Source organism: Lepisma saccharinum, chromosome 1 (assembly GCF_977018435.1).
Source record: "Lepisma saccharinum chromosome 1, izLepSacc3.1, whole genome shotgun sequence".
Taxonomy (NCBI): domain Eukaryota; kingdom Metazoa; phylum Arthropoda; class Insecta; order Zygentoma; family Lepismatidae; genus Lepisma; species Lepisma saccharinum.
The window spans coordinates 187,824,887-187,842,007 of NC_139229.1; positions in this window are offsets into that span (position 1 = coordinate 187,824,887).

Below are 17,121 nucleotides of genomic sequence, written 5' to 3' on the forward strand. Positions count from 1 at the left end.
TCGGCAAATGATAGAATAGTGAATGTGTGTAAAATATAAAACACAAGATAAACAGTTAAATGATTTGGTAATTTAGTGAGAGAGGGACGCACAAATGGTAAATATAACAAATGACAATCTGCACTGATTACGGTAATGTGACAGTGACGACTGACGTAGTTAACAAAATTATAAAATTGTTACAAGAGGTACATTGTGCAAATTCTCCACAACGTACCAGAATTATAGATACAGCCACATTTTTTTTGCAGCAGAATGCGTCATGCGGGCTATTTTTATTTAAGTACCATACACTAATTGACAGTGTGACATATAGTACATTTGAAGGGTTGGAACCACAGCTAGAATTAACAATGTTGTTTTATTATAATAGTTACAAACTGCGTGATCTACGTAGACACAGGATTATTTATAATTATTTTCACGGTCGTCCCAATGGCACAGAGGTAATGACGTCGTCTTGTAATTAAATGATCCAGGATTAATTACTTGGTGAATGTATGTTGCACAATGGTTAGGATCCCAATATGAACTAATTAACCTATATGAGCAAAACTTGAAATTAAAGGTACTTGTGTCTCTTGTTTGATCACCGTAAATTTGTGATCTTGTAATAAGTTGTGCTTGTTGTATGATGAACGGTTTCAGCACGTCCCCACAAACAATTTTGTTTCTCCAAAAGTCTAAATTGTTGAATTCTCCATTCGCTAGCCGCCATCAACAAACAAAATATCCGAGTAGCAACGACTTCACCGCGTGCTGGTTGACTACAATAACCCAATCTGCCGCTTTGTGCTAAGAGAAGAAACAGCCCACAACGTAACTAGGCCTATTCTTTGTCATTGTGCCAGAGCACAGCGTAATCTTTCATTTTGTCTATTTTTCTCTTCTGCCGTGCATTTATCATCATGACAATTCATGAAAACAGCATGCAAGCTGCAGGGTGGATGAAGGTCAGAATCCCCCTCGGACAGGGTTTAATTCTCGGAACGGATCTGCGTGTAAGCCAGGGCTATAGCTAGGGAGAATCATGGGCGGCAGGGTAGAAGATCACTAAAGTTTATTGCTTTTTAAGTTTAAAAGTATTACTTTAAAAGCTAAAACTTTGTTACTGACAGTCCGCAGTTTAAACAGTTCAACGGACATCGCTGTAGTGACAGTACGTGCTGTGTTGCTACGTTCAACGAACATCTTTACTCCGTTCGAATAAAAATCGTATAAAATCGATTTCTCAATGTGAATTGACAATGAAAATGGACTTTGAAAATAGCTGCAAAGTGCTTCAAAACAAGACCAAGATCGTATTGGTAGGACTATCCAATGCCAAGAAAAAGTTGTTTCAAGAAATTTATAAGTACCTTTTTTTGGCTAATTCAAAAAATCTGAAAATTAACAATTGCATTTAAAACCCCTTTACCTGCAATGTATTTAAAATTCATCACCATCGGACCACATTTTTTTTCATTTATAGAATGCCAGAAAGAGAGGTCGTTTGGAGAACAAAAACTTGCACTTATTTGTTCTCACGACGATAAAAAATCGAAGACATACTCGACACAAATTTAGTTATTATAGCTTAACGCAGAATTGAATAAGATAAATTTGGAAGTAACTCGTTTATATGTAGGTCTACTGGTTAATTTTTAAATTGGAGTTCAAACACGAGTATCCATAGTTTTTAATCCTAGTAAGAATCAACAATCTGTAACCGTTGTTACCTTCTCTCTTCCCTCGATGCATTTCTGATCAGTGTTCCGATCAATTATTTTTCTACCAATTGTCTGGTAAAATATTTATATAACGGACCAGTCTGTAATTGTAATATTCTTAAAAACCGGAAAAAAAACATGATTGTGAGGTTTTTCCAGTGTAATATAAAATTGTGCATTCGAATTTGTAAGTATGTATACAATATAGGCAGAATAAGGAGATATTCATCTAGTGTGGATCTCTAGGGTGCCACTGGCAACACTGCAGCCAGACTATTACGTTCAGAGAAAAGGTAAAAAGAAGGGAGAGAGTCGTTCCGGGATGAGGAGGTTACAGGTGTAACCTTGAGCCGCCTTTACTCGCGTAACACGGTATAGGATGTCGGAGGATAGAGGGGTGGAGGTACTGTTCTTGAGAAGCAATAAGTGAGAATTTTACCACTTTGGGCCCAGAGCCGTAACTCGCCAGGGGCGAGAAGAGAATTTGGCGCCCCCTGGCATCGAATTTGGCAACCCGCCACACACACATGGGATAAATGCTATTCTCCTAATTTACTCTTACTTTTCCTATCCACGCGCAAACAGCTAAACTTCCTGTAAGTAACTGTAACTTTGTCGCTTTGTAATCAATGGGTCGTGGGTTCGATACCCAATGGAGACATATTGCACAGTGATTCGGATCGAAAGGGAAACGCAAACTATCAGTGAAATGGAAGAGAACTTTGTTACCGTTCGGCCAGTAGGCACATGAGGTTCCTTCAGTTTCTTGCATTGTGAGTACTTTTTCTTCTTCCCATGTATCCGTTGCTCTTACTACGCCTTACTATCGTAAAATTTGAAGATGATACTTCTAAGTAGAACCGTAAAATAACGTATGTAAATAACTTAAGTCACCTTTTATAGAATTTAGCCATGATGTGCCGCCAAACTTTTATATCTCTGTGTACCGAATTTCCGGATATAGATACAACGGAACAGACCTTTGATGCTGTCTGCCAAGCTGTTTCTTATTGGGTGACGCGTGGTGGGCGTGTTTAAAACCGTCGCCTACGATTTCTGGCTTTCGAGATCGATGACCACTACTTATTTTCAAGTAGCACACACTATTGTTATCTCTCTTGCTCGGTCAGCACAGAGATTTCGGAGCTCACCTATGGAATCGAACATCAAAAGAACAAACCCTATAGATATCTTTGCACACGATATGCAACAGCGGTTGGCGTCTTACAAGTAGTGTTTCAACGAAACGTCATGGAGCATGTGACAGTGAGTTATATGGCAAGTTGATGCTTATTGCTCGTACACCTAACGGCAAAAGAAATAGTGAGCGAATTATCCACGACAATTTGCATTCAGTTTGTTTTCCACAATGTCATTGTGAAAATAATGAATTGAAATAAAATCATCAATAAGTAGAGGCCAACATCTGCTTCGAATCATCACCAGTGTCTGCGATTAGGGGGGCAGTTTGCCCCGCAAGCCTTGTCTACCAAGAAAAAGTAAACTTCTTGCCCCTCCCCCCCCCCCGTAGTTCTGGCACCAATTCGCCTCTATTGATCAATATTATTCTATCTCTTAACAACAACAACAACAACATAGGATGTAAAACAAAAAATAATGAATTTAGCGATGGACAACTTCCCCCTCCCCTCTCTCTAGCCTTCTTAAACCAGGAGGTTTATTGCTTCAGCAACACAAACCTTTCATGTGTTCCTATCCTGGACAAGATCAATCCAATCCCTTCCATCTTACCGATTTCCTTTAGGTCCATCTCAACGTTATCCCTTCATCTTCGTCTTGATCTTCCTACAGGTCTCTTACCCTGAGGTTAGCGATGGACAACTCGCCTACTATTATCTTTGCTGTTGACTGTACACCTTGAGAGCACGTTATAGCACTCGAACAGCGACGAGAGGACAATAATCGACAATTCACGTTTACAACACACCTCCCATTTCTATGGTGTGGGAATGACTATAAAACAGTTTAAGAATCCATAAAATACAGAATTAATGACTCACATTACTTGAGGTCAAGATGTTACTACAAGTGAAATACGACTTTCCTCCGACGACTTTCCACAAATTACCGATTGCTAAAAATCACAACCTTGGCATGTAACTTAAGTCATGGCTGAATGCTTAGTTACCTAATCGAGACTTCAGTTTCTTCAGGGAAGATGCTTGCTTACACGGTCACTTTCAGTGGCGGCGATTAGGGGGGGCGAGGGGGCAGTTGCCCCCCAACTTTTCACTACTTTTGCCCTTGCACTATGTCATTTCTCTTATCTACAAAGAGAAATATAATGTCCTTGCCCCCCCAGTTTACGCACTTTGCCCCCCTGGTTTTGGAACCCAATCGCCGCCACTGCTCACTTGGTACATTCATTGTTGCCAGATTTAACTGAATTAAAGCAGGGAAAGAGGAGCAAAAACATACTGAAGGCAAGAGCTTATGGCTACATCACTCCACCCAATGTATGAGCAAAGATAGATAAGTTTTGATAAATGCATTGCGGGAGGTTACATGCGATTTGAAATAATATATATAAAGATTAATGACCAAAATACTTCTCTACAACAAAAATAAATGTTTCTGATCATTCATATAATAACTTGTCAAAGTACTGAAAAAGGAATTTTTATCAGCCTCCTTGTTCTTCACTAAACGGATCTGTATAGGTTTATTCGGTGTTTTATTTTATACCTATCTAAAGCGGGCTGGGAACAGGGGCGCAGACTTGTCAAAATTATTGGGGGGCCTCTGATCACTGAAATAAATTAATGAATGACTCACTCTCTCCCTTTTTTAAGTTTTGGCCTCAGTGTTCGGAATCTCATAAAAGACCATGAATTCCTCAAAAATATCAAAATTTTTATTCACAGTTCTAATGCAGAATATTAATTATCCACGGATAGATATGTCACATGTTTCGTTAACCATAATAGCAAAATATTCCCGACTTTTAATATCTGCTACCACGGAGTGCAAAACAGATCTCCCTAATATACTTATCAATGATCTCGTTCTGAATGTCATGCGAGAGCCATTTGTAGCCCAAACGTCCCATCCACTACCCTAGTTCATGCACATCGTCTTTTGAAACTCTTTTTAGTCAAAATTTTAACAATACTCATAATTCCATACTTAGTATATAGTAATAAGTCATGTGTTTTGCTGTCTCTGGTCATAGCTCCCCCAAAGTTGCTGGTTTAGCAGTCTCAGCCCCCCCAAATTGATAGTCTAGAACATTTCAAATGTGTATTTAAAGTTAAGTTCATGTGGCACAATTCAGAGTAAACTTTACAAGAGAAGCAAAATAATACATTAGATCATCTTAAGCAAAATTATTAGGGGGGCTCTGCCCCACATCGTTAACATGGGGGGGGGCTCGAGCCCCCCCCCCAAGCCCCATGGAGTCGGCGCCTATGGCTGAGGACATAGTCTCCCAAGTTCTCCGTGGCTTATACCTACAATAATAAAATAACTCTATATTAATATGACATCAAATACATATGTATTATGTAATAAATATTATTGATACATAGAAAACATTAGATATAAGTATGTATTGTTTTTTATATATTATTATTATTATTACATATACACATTAATCACACACACACACACACACACACACACACACACACACACACACACACACACACACAAAGTTACCCCCCGTCTACATTGCACATGCGAGTTAACCAAAGGGTTTCGTACTTGTTTCGTCACTGGACAGGACAAAGGGGAAACTAAAAAAAAGAAGACAAGAAGACATTGGTACTTCAATGAGCTTTTACCTCTCTCATCATACCCAAATAAAGGTGATATTTAAGGCATAAAAATTAGGCTCCTACACAAATTAATATGAAAAAGTTTCTACTAACAATTTTATCTCGAAATTCTTATTTCATGTAGACTGTATTAGGCTCAGTTTAAGGCCTTGCTAAAATAAAATCCTGGATACGATACTGTAGGGCTACTCAGCTCTTATGGTTCAGGGCCCCCACAAAGCCAGAACAGTTGATAAATTAGAGAAAAATCTTCGTAGTGCAAATTGGCATTTAGACTCTGAAGAAGGGACCTCCCCAATTGCGTAGTGGTGAATATGTCGCATTGTAATCAAGTGGTTGCAGATTCGATTCCCGGTAGACACACATTGCATGGTGGTTCTACTAGTAATCCCGATTTAAACCGTACGTCCAGTCCCGCTTAGCCTATCTGAGCATAAAGTGGACTTAAACTTTCGACTCTGAAGATTAGTTACGTGAAAAAAGAAATAAACCACACTATAGTAGACTTTCTAATCCGGACATTCCTTGCCGACTGGTTTTCATCGCGCTACAACGCCAGAGGTCCCGGGTTCGAATCCCGGCCCGGGCATTCTCTGTTAGTGTTCCTTCATCAATTTCATCATATCTCAGCTCATACTTCGCAATCAGCTAAACTGGCAGAAAATCGAATTAAAATAAATCAAATCAACAGACATTTCTTGCACATAGCGGAACCCGATTACAGAGTGCATAAAAGGATTTATTTTAATTCTTTATTAAATTTAATATTACACGTTTACTGTACTATTGGACCTTTGGCATGCGAATGGGCAAATTTTTTCAAATTTTCCTCTCCATTCTACTTAAGTAGGCTTAACTTGTAAATTTACAAAACCTGATATTTAGGAGAGGGGAGTGCCCTATTGTCCCCGCGAAGTTACGACTACGTTGGCAGAGGTCTCAACAAAAACATGCTATGAACATATACCAGTGTTGTATGGCTACTGCATTATTTGTATATCAAAGAGGAGAAGACATCTTCAAAGTTACGCTTAACCCACTCAAGAGCTATAAAAGCGACGCAAATTTTAAAAAAATAATATTATTATTCATTGCCAACCATGAATCTAGTGGGAAAATTCCACGCTCTTTTCTCAAGGCATCAGGATAATACCTGCACGAAGTAAGTGTGTGAATGCGTGTGTATGTATCCCCAAATGCCAAATATTAGCAATCACTTAGTGATTTCCTCTCATCTCTTCCTTCAAGTACCACACTGGTTCTGAGATAAACTACAATTTTTCATTTCTAAGAATTTAATTTTTATTCTAGCGAATAAATCAATAACAAGGCAGTGATTTAAGCAAAAAAAAACGTATAGCCTATACGTATATCCAATTTTGCTGGCAACGAGATGAAAGACTACAAAAAATTGAAGAGCTAACGCAATTCATGACGTCACTTCCGAGAATTCCCCTCCCCCCAACATCCATTCTAGCGGAACGAATTCCTTCCTGGCAAGGACGTGACTCTGGATGAATTTATAAATTGCATAATTTTCACCACAAAGTTCCAATGTTGCTAGCGACCACAAAACGCTGAGGTTGCGCATACTACGTTTTTTCTTCTGTAAAATATGAAGCTACATCAGAATTGGTAAAGAAATCTGATGTCGTTTGTGTTGCAATGGCAAAGTGAGAATTGCGCATACAATGAATTAAGACGAGCGGTAAAGAACAGACATGAATTACACATGAAAATATTCCATTCTAAAGGACAAAATATGATTTTTTCTAAAAAAATGAAATTTTAAACAAAATATGCACAATGACCCTCGAATGAACTACTACAGTATTTATTTTTTTAAAATTCACGCCAAGATTTCATTTACACCATAATGATCAAGAAAATCGATTATGAATTACAATGGAAGTACAGTAATTAATCATCAGTTTATTGTGAAAAATGTTGAAAATTTAAGAATATCAGTGTTGTATTCTCGTCTGAATTTAAGTTTAAATTTGATGTTTTATTTGTGTATTTTCATTATTTAACACCTAATTGAAACACAACTTTGAAGAGGTACAATATCCTTACAGTACAGTGTAGAGTTATCACGCATTCACACTTTCCACGGCTCTTGATACGGGGGAGGGCACCTTTGCTCAGTGGCGGATTATGAATCTCCTCTCGGGGATGTCCGAAACTGACGTCTAATCATCAAGTAGCATAGGGGTAATGGCGACCGCCCCATTTGCTCATCACCTTCTCAAATTGGAGTCTATAAGATGGTCTTGATTTGCTTGACGTTCAAAATTAAGTTTGAATTTGAATTGATGTTTTAAGTTCACTTGATGCACAGATAGGCTAATCGGAACTGAACCTACATTTTGAAGTGGGATCCGAACCACTGTGCAATGTGCCTCCACCAAGTTTTGAACCCGGGACCCCTTGATTTCAAGGCAACAACGTTACCACCACGCCATCGGGGAGGTCCCACAATTGAGACCATTCTGAAGGCAACGCCTGAAACTTAACAATAAAGGTTCAGTTAACCTAGCGGGCAACATATAAACCATCCACTCCTTGAGAGACAGTTGGTAATAATCTGACACTGGATGATGCGAGAAGTGGCGGTGAAGCATATAGAGGCAATCGTGCCTTCGTTAAAAGTACCATTTTAGCCGACCAATGGTTATCTCAGTGCGCTACGACACCAGGAATCCCCCGCTCGAATCCCGGCATGGGCATGTGTGTTCTCTGCGAGTGTTTCGTCATCAATTTCATATCATCATACTCATCGTCACGATTATCCAAAAGTGGCAGAAAAGCGATGCTAAGTAACAAAAAAGTCAAATCAAGTCAAGTACCGTTACAGCATTGTAACAAGGAAAATACGCCAAAAAACTTTCCCAAGGTCTTTGTGTTATAAACATCCTGCGACATCTTTCTCAACTTAACACTGCAAGGCGGTAAAGCTGTACAACGTTGAAAAAATCACAGGAGACTATTTAGCAGCCCATGCCATGGAGCCACGACCTTGTTAAATTGTGACGTCATAAATCAAGGACAAATGTTCCACATCGGCGGCAGCTGTGGGGGTTAAAGACTTCTAACCTCGACAAATCTTTTCTTTTTATTTCTTTGAAAAGGACACGAGTGCAGCACAAGTCCACCTTGACTGTCTCCGTGAGAGGGTGCTGGGTTCAGAAATTTGGCAATGAAAATTGGTTCCTTCCCTGTATTGTTCTCTTCAACCTGAAGGCCAGGTAACGGATTCACTTGTGTTTTGTTAATTCCCTCCCCAAAACAAATTAAAATCACTTCCTTGATTTCTACTTTGGAAGGTTTCAGGCTTTTCAAATATTCTTCTTTTAAAGCTTCAACTCCAGGATGTAATTGGATTCAAGGTTGCACTCCGAGAAATATCAAAACACAATTATACCCGAGAAACATACAAAATTTTTGATTAAATAAAAATATGCACCACCTGATTCTATTATACATTTATGGACCTTACAACTAGCCTTTCTAGCTTATTTTCAAGGAGATAGTTCATTAAAGCACTGCTCAAAGTGAAATTTCTAGGTTGGATGCTTACCCAAATTATCCTAACTGGGGGAAGGGCCACCAGGGACGACAGAGGGGGAGCAGGGCGCCCCCCAGTCAGACACTTCGCCCTTCCCCCAACTGACGTTAATAAATATAGAATAATAAGATAGTTCATATCTAAGAGTATGTCAATTTTCACCTTTTCCAAGTGGTGTATTCTGCACGATATCACGTTCCTGCTATAATACCAACTTGACTAACAAAAATATTTTTTTCTGTTTTAGTATACATGTGTGTGTGCGACTTTCATTCAAGAGCCCAGAGCCGACCTGGACATATGTTAATCCTCATTCATTTATGTTCTGTAATCTTCGCGATTAACCTAAGTTTTAACCAGTTTTAAGAACTAGAAAGAAGTGTTTAATGGATGGTCTTAAAATATCATAAGCATTCTGAGTACCACAAAACTTCAAAACATCATCTGTAGTGCGAGTAGATCGTCGGTGGCAACGCTAATAAGTAAAAAAACATTCAAAAGTGGTTCAAGAAAACCTACACTACATGTGAGTTGTTGTGGATGCATCGCGGTTTCTTCCTATTCAGTGACTTGCTTTTCGAGATGATGATAAGTCTGAGGCAAGCCTTACCAGAGGAAACTCTTGAAGTTAATTTCAAATTGCGGCGATATTATTCGGAAATGTATTGAACTTGAACCTTAAAATGGAAATTATACTCACAATTCGATTCAAAACAAATTAATCTGCGTAATGTCCACACTTGTTCTTAAGAAATAAGCCAGGAAGTGGAAGAGGCTAAAGTATTCGCATTGATGACAAATGAAACAAAAGACACTGCGAGGAAGGAACAAGTGCCAGTTGTCTGATTTTGTATCGGGGGCAGATAAAAGAATGCTTTTTAGGATCTGCCGCTCCTCAAACATTAGATGCAGGTTCGCTCTTTGCACATATCAAAATCAAAGAACTTCTTTCCAAGAACTCTATAGGTGCCTGTGATTGTGTAGCACAAACATACGTTGGAGTGGTAGAGTGAAAGTGCAAAATGGTCAAAATATTTCTTGAATTAAGAGATAACCTTTGTCAGATTTTTATTCCTGTGATATCATTGCCCTGAAAGGTGAAATGCACATTTTGCCCAAAACTCTTCAACGTTATAAAAATGGAACAAAAGTAGTTCACTTAATGTGATTCTTCGATATCCTATAAAAGAATAAATTGGCATTTTACGAGGTTCACTCAAGTTGCATTCTCTTTAACAATCCCAGTTTCCAATGCAACGTCTGAAAGAACATTTTCGAGTTTGAAACCTTACTCGAAACAGGATGCTGGATGCCATGCTGCATCACTTGGCTGTCCTTACTATTGAGAAGAAAGAATGTCCAGTCTTGGACGTACCGAAGTTGGTCAAAGTGTTCTCCAAAGCACATATAGCAGAATTCTCCTGCAGGAGAATTTCACTCGTTGTTTCTAATATACTTAAAAAAATTATTATCTTCCCTCATGTCTATTTTGCAAGAAAATTCAACTCTTGGTAACTCGTCATTTATGTTATTATCTTATAGCTTGAATATTTATATCACTAGTTTCATATTAAGAAAGACTGATAAATTATAAAATTATAAATGGGAAAATTATTTTTGACCATTTTCTACCTGTCTACAGGTGAAAGTACACGATAATAGAAGCAAGAAAGTCTCAGTAAACATGGGTCTGCAAACGAGCCGTTTTCGAGATAATCGCGAATGTGTGATTACAAGCTGCCACTGACTTCATTGTTTGTAAACGTCGTCATAGTTGGTAAAATGCTAATAATGTGTGCGAATGTGTAGTTACAAGCCGTCATTGATTGCATTTTGTAAACAGTGCTTCACTCCTTGTGCGGTCCTAATTAAGGGAGGTTCACTTTTGTAAAGAAGTGGTTGCGTCAATTCGAAGATACGAGGGTCACTATTTATATTTTGAGCCTAACAATGAAGAAGCAGGAATTTGGCATTGAAAACTGCTTTATTGTTTTTCGAAGTATTCTCTTTTATGGTCAATACACTTTTGCATTCGTTCGAACCATTTGTCAAAGCAGTTTTTCCAATCTTCTTGAGACACTTCCATAATATGGTTTTTGAACGCATCAACGGCGTCTTCCGCCGACGAAAATCGTTGTCCACGCAATTTGTTCTTGACATTCGGGAACAAGAAGAAGTCATTGGGTGCCAAATCAGGACTGTACGGCGGATGACCCATCAATTCGATTTTTTGACTGTTCATAAAGTCGGTTGTTACACGCATTGTCTTGATGAAGAATGATCCGACGGCGTTTGTTTGTTTTCCGTATTTGACCGAAGACCTCTGGCAAACAAATTGTTGTGTACCATTCAGAGTTGACCGTTCTACGTTCCTCTAAAGGCACAGTTGCCACATGACCAGTTTTCCAGAAAAAAACAGGCGACCATTTGTTTCGATGTGCTTCGAGCGCGAACAACTTTTGTTGGATTGGGTTAATCTTGAAACACCCATACAGTCGACTGCTGTTTACGTTCCGGCTCATATGCATATATCCATGATTCGTCACCTGTTACAATCTTATACTCGTATACGTCTTTTGAAGCACCACGATTGTATTTATTGAGCATTTGTTTGCACCAATTGACGCGAGCGTCTTTTTGAGTTTTTGTCAAATTGTGTGGGATCCAACGAGAACATACCTTTCTCACAGCTAAATGATCATGTAATATTTTATATATGCTGGTGGAACTAATGCCTATGGTTGCCTCAATCTCACAGTATGTCACATGACGATCTTGCAGTATTAGGTTTTGCACAGCATCAATGTTTTCTTGAACAACAACTGATTTTGGACGACCTTCGCGAATCTCGTCGGTGAGCGAATGGCGGCCACGATTAAATTCGTTATACCAGCGTTTCACAGTGGCAAAGGATGGGGTTTCATCGCCAAATGTGGAAGTAAGTTGATCGATGCACTCTTGTCTTGATAATCCACGTCGAAAATCGTAAAAAATCATCGCACGAAAATGTTCACGAGTTAATTCCATTTTATTGTTGTCCCGCAATCTCCAAGGCAACATAAACAACACAAATGAAGCTATTGACAAAACATTTGAAGTACGTTATGGTCAATAATGCCAGACGATTCCGTGCAAACGTCAAATCGCGCCTAACTTCAATCAGTGTTGCCAAGGCTCAAAATATAAATAGTGACCCTCGTAAGATACAAGTCTTCATCACAAGAGTACATGACTGACCTCCTTTTCATTTGAATTTTTCAAATGGAATTTTCCGAACTTACACAAACGAGACGAGACACGACTGACCAACTTGGGGGGTACAATGTACTCCTGTACCTCACCCATAAATTTTCAAATCTTTGTAAGAGGATGTTCGAAAAACTATACTTATACCTATATATTAAGATATTTTTTGAAAGTAGAGATGGTACTGAGACAAGAAAAGTCTGTGTTTCCTCTAGACGAGACTGAAGTAAATCTCTGCAAAATCATAGCAAGTCGATCCTTGATGTCTGAGGCGATCTCGTTCGAAACATTGGTATCATATTTGAACAATTGCTTAAAATAAATTTAAATTACTATTTGCCTTATCCAGACACATCAAACTTATATCATATTGATTTTTTCTAATAAGTCATATATTTTGTTTACTGTAATTGCATAGTTAATCCATTACTGACAATTGCAAGCCTGTGCTGTCCGGTTTCATCTATTCAGGATAAAATTCCATATTTCGACGGTTCGCAGCGTCGATACAAGATGTAAAGCAGAAAAACGTTCTTAAGGAAAGTTTTTGCTTTAATGGCCTATATACGTTGTGAAACTTTGAGTGGTGGCACAATGTACGTGTTTGCTCATACTAAACATTTCTTTTTTCAGGATGAGATATCTCGTCTTGTAATTAAGGGATCCCGCATGTACAGTGCTTTGGATTCCACTTTAAACTGTAGATCGTCCTGATTAGCTTATCTGAGCATGAAGTGAATCTAGAATAAGTTTTAATAACTTCTCAGTGGAAACCAAAAGAAAATAAGCACAAACAAAAACGAGAAAGACCTCGTTTATCTTACCCATGTATTAGGTATCCTTAGAATCGGACATTAATTGCTTAAAATCTAATTTTGATATCGAATGCAATACAAACACAACGCTATTTTAAGTTAAACTCTAAAAGTCAAATGTAAGAAAACTACATTAGTCAGATGAATGCATAAGATAAAATAGACTCACTGCAGGTTCTATGGTTTTCCAGTTGGCTTGTTAAGGACACTGTGATACTTAGACTTGATCTAATTTCTTGCAATTTTTTCTGCATGAAAGCAATGCACTGGGGGTCGCAGGAAAGGAAAAGTAGGTTTAAAACTTCTAAATAATTTCTCTAATCAGTAAAGGTAGGTTTGTGGTATTGAACCCGTTTTCACATTCGGGTATAGATATTGGTAGATTTTGGATTGGATTCACAAGATCTTTGAGTGAGATGGAATTGTTTGATTGACTGATTTGGTTTATTTTATTTCACATCTGCCACTTTTAGCTAATCGCGAAGATGAGGAGACTTACAAATAACACCCATCCCAGGCCAGATTTCGAACCCGGAATCTCTGGCATCGTAGCACGCTATGCTAGTCTCTCAGCCAGGAGGCCGGCAAGGTTGGAATGTGATTTCGATTTTCTTTGTTGATGCGAAAACTTTGAACTGTGATGCGCAAATGCTTTTGCTTACATTAAAGTTTACCTTTTCACATAAACGAGGAATTTACATGTTACCCTAAAATAACGCATGTATCTGCATTTAATAATACTACATACGAAAATAAACCATGACAGGCTCTTCATACTGTCCACCAAAGATTGAAAAGAAAAAGAAACTTTCGACTATATGGTTTTCCTGGCTTCCGAGATCTGAAGGATTTCGGTTTTGTACATGAAATGAATGATACTGTAGTACTTTCAGTGCTTGAGAGCGTCATTAAGTACAGCTAAAATTATATTACAAATAAATGCTTTGTCAAATCTTTTACAAATATTCCAAAGTTAGACCTCTTACGAGTTGATCGAGAACCATCTCAACTATTTTTTTTTTTTGTTTTATAATACGACGTCCTATAGATGTCTGAGAAAATACATGCTTCTAAAAGGCATTGGATGTGGCAAACATCAGCCAAAAATTTTTTAAATGTATATTTATGTGTGGCTATGGGACTTTCAAATTAAAATGAAGTGAACTGAATAGAACTCTATAAGTGTGATATATTCAATAATATGGTTTCTATATCCAGTGGGTTGGAGATGATTAATTTTGATTGGGATGGCTCAATATAGAGGAGGGGAGGGGAGAATCCTCCTTACCCCCTTTAATCTCACCCTGCATTAAAATGAATAGATGTATTTTTGTTCGCAATTTTCACATTTCGAACTCTTGATTTTCCGTTCCGTTAAATTAAAAATGAGCTCAGAAGATGTTCTGGAATTGTTATCGGGTCTTATGAGCTGTTTTTAAAATAACCATAAATTCAAAGAAAAGCAAAGATATAAAAATTACATTGCATTTATGCATTTAAAAAGAAAATAAGAAATTCGTGTGTACCTAGGTACGGTTCTAAAATGGAATATTTTCCATGCCTTCACATTATAGCAAGGTATAAGCACCTATGAAGTAGTGTATATATATATATATATAAATCAAATCAGGTAAAAGGAAAAGGTGTTTCCATTTACCTGATTTGATTTTTACTTAGCCCTTTTGGCCCTCCTTGCTTTTATCCATTATATATATATATATATATATATATATAATTATTACTTGTTACATCGATCATTACACACATGACACACGAGCATTGTGGTATTTGACAAATTTTCAGTGAGGAATGGGGATTCCAATAAACTACTCTTGATTCTTGAAGCATTAGTTTACATTATTATTTTATTATGTAAATATTGTATAAATTACACCTGCCTGCCCCCTAGTGCCAAAATTAGCAATTAAAAGGTGGGAATCTCCCCCCTCCCTCCTGGCCTTGCTCATTTCATGCATTCTTGAGAGGTATTTACATTACAAATATTTCGAAAGCATCTTTCTGACTTCTTAAAACATCCAAGCCTTTTTGGCCGTTTGAAATGGCAATTCATATTTTCAAAATTGATCTCTATCCAAAGATATTTCCCTTAATCCTGTAATCATGATCCTACACAGCCGAAAGCACTACTGTTTTTTTTTCCTAAAAAATAATGACTGGAAACTTCTTGGCATCTTGGAATAGTGAAAACATCTGACAAAATTTGCAAACGCCTTTTCTCTGAGAGGATTTTGAAGAATTTCCATATCTTTATTTCACTTTCAGCTACAGATATAAGGGCAAGAACGTTCTTTTTTCCGAATTCCATATTTGAACCGCAGGATCCAAAAAATTAAAGGAGGCACACCATCAATTGTTTGACAACGAATCTGTAGAAAGCTTGAATCACAAATTAAGAAATATGCCTTGTCCGCAAATTTTGACTAGTGGCATGACACGTATTTCCAAGAATTGACACATAGTTGTCAGCAACAAAAAATTAAGCTGCGTTGCGGCCAAAATTTTTTTTTCACATCCTTTTACAGCAAAAATATGTATTTCATTGTTTCCATGTTTTGAGGTCCCCATTTGAAATCTGTTTCCTTTTTCTGTAAACCTTGTATTTTTTAATTTTATGAAAAAGGGGGGGGGGTCTGATAAGTCCTTAGCCCTTGTGCTTTCTTCTGTCTTGACATGAACAAATTGTATGAATGAATTGAACCTTCATCCTTGTAGTTTCTTCTGACAAATCATGAGTTTTTTAAGGTAATTATATCGTTGCATTTTGAAAGCGTGAATTGACCAAGGCAGCAATTCAGAAATGTTTCAGTCAAAACAACAGCACAGAAATCAGATACCTCTTCTTGCAAAGAAAGTTCGCAAGTCAAATTCAGGAGCATATGGCACAAACATAAGGGACTATAGCCCTTGCTATGCCACTATGATAAACTGTGTTGCCAAATTTCCGACATTTTCAGCAGAGACGATGAGTCACGTCCAGCGAGGCTTTCAGTCATAATTGTGCAAGAAACACTAGATGCTGTTCATAAACTGATCTTAGACAATAGGATTGTTGTGCGAATCTGATAGCTGAGACCCTTAAACATCTCCTATGAAAGAGATTGTGTAATTATTCACCACCACCATGACATGAGGAAGCTTTCCTCAAAGTGGATCCCAAACTTCTCGATGCAGACCAAAAGCATTCTCAGGTCATTGCTTCCCAAGCAGTTCTTCAGCAATTTCAGCAGAATGGCGATAATTTTGTGGCCCAATTGGTAACAGTCGATGAGAATTGCATCTATCTTGAGACAAAAAGAACAGTCTCACGTGATGTACAGTCATTCACTACATCCAGTGTAGGGTCCAGACGTTAGCTGCCAAGGTTGTTGCAGTTCTCTTCTGAGACAAGGATGGTGTGCTATTGGTAGACTAGTTGAGAAGAGCAAAGCCATACCTCCAAATCAAAACAGTGTATTTACAGCATTCAGCAGATTCAAATGTATGTATATAATCTGTTCAGCAGATTCTAATGACTGTATGTACATTATTCAGCAGAGATAATGGTTATACAGGGTGTTTCCCTCGCTAGAGGCCCCAAACTTTTGTCTATAAAACTACCATTTACTTAAAGTTTGTATTGAAAATTTGTATGCACATACCTTCAACAATGTAAAACAAGATCTGCTCATATCCGATGCTGAAAATTGTCCCCTTCCACATGCAAGCACCCTTGTACACATCCCTCCAAATTCTGGAACACTTTTTTAAAGTGGCGTCGGTAATGGCTTCAATCTCTTGACACATAGCTTCGTTCAGGGATACGATTGTGCAGGGTTTATTTCTGTATACTTTTCCGTTCAATAAGCCCCAAAGAAAGAAGTCGGGTGGGGTGAGATCGGGAAATCTTGGTGGCCAAAGATTTTTTGAGATAATTCGGTCTCCAAAAAAACTTTTAATTTTTCTCATGCTGACATTTGAAGTGTGAC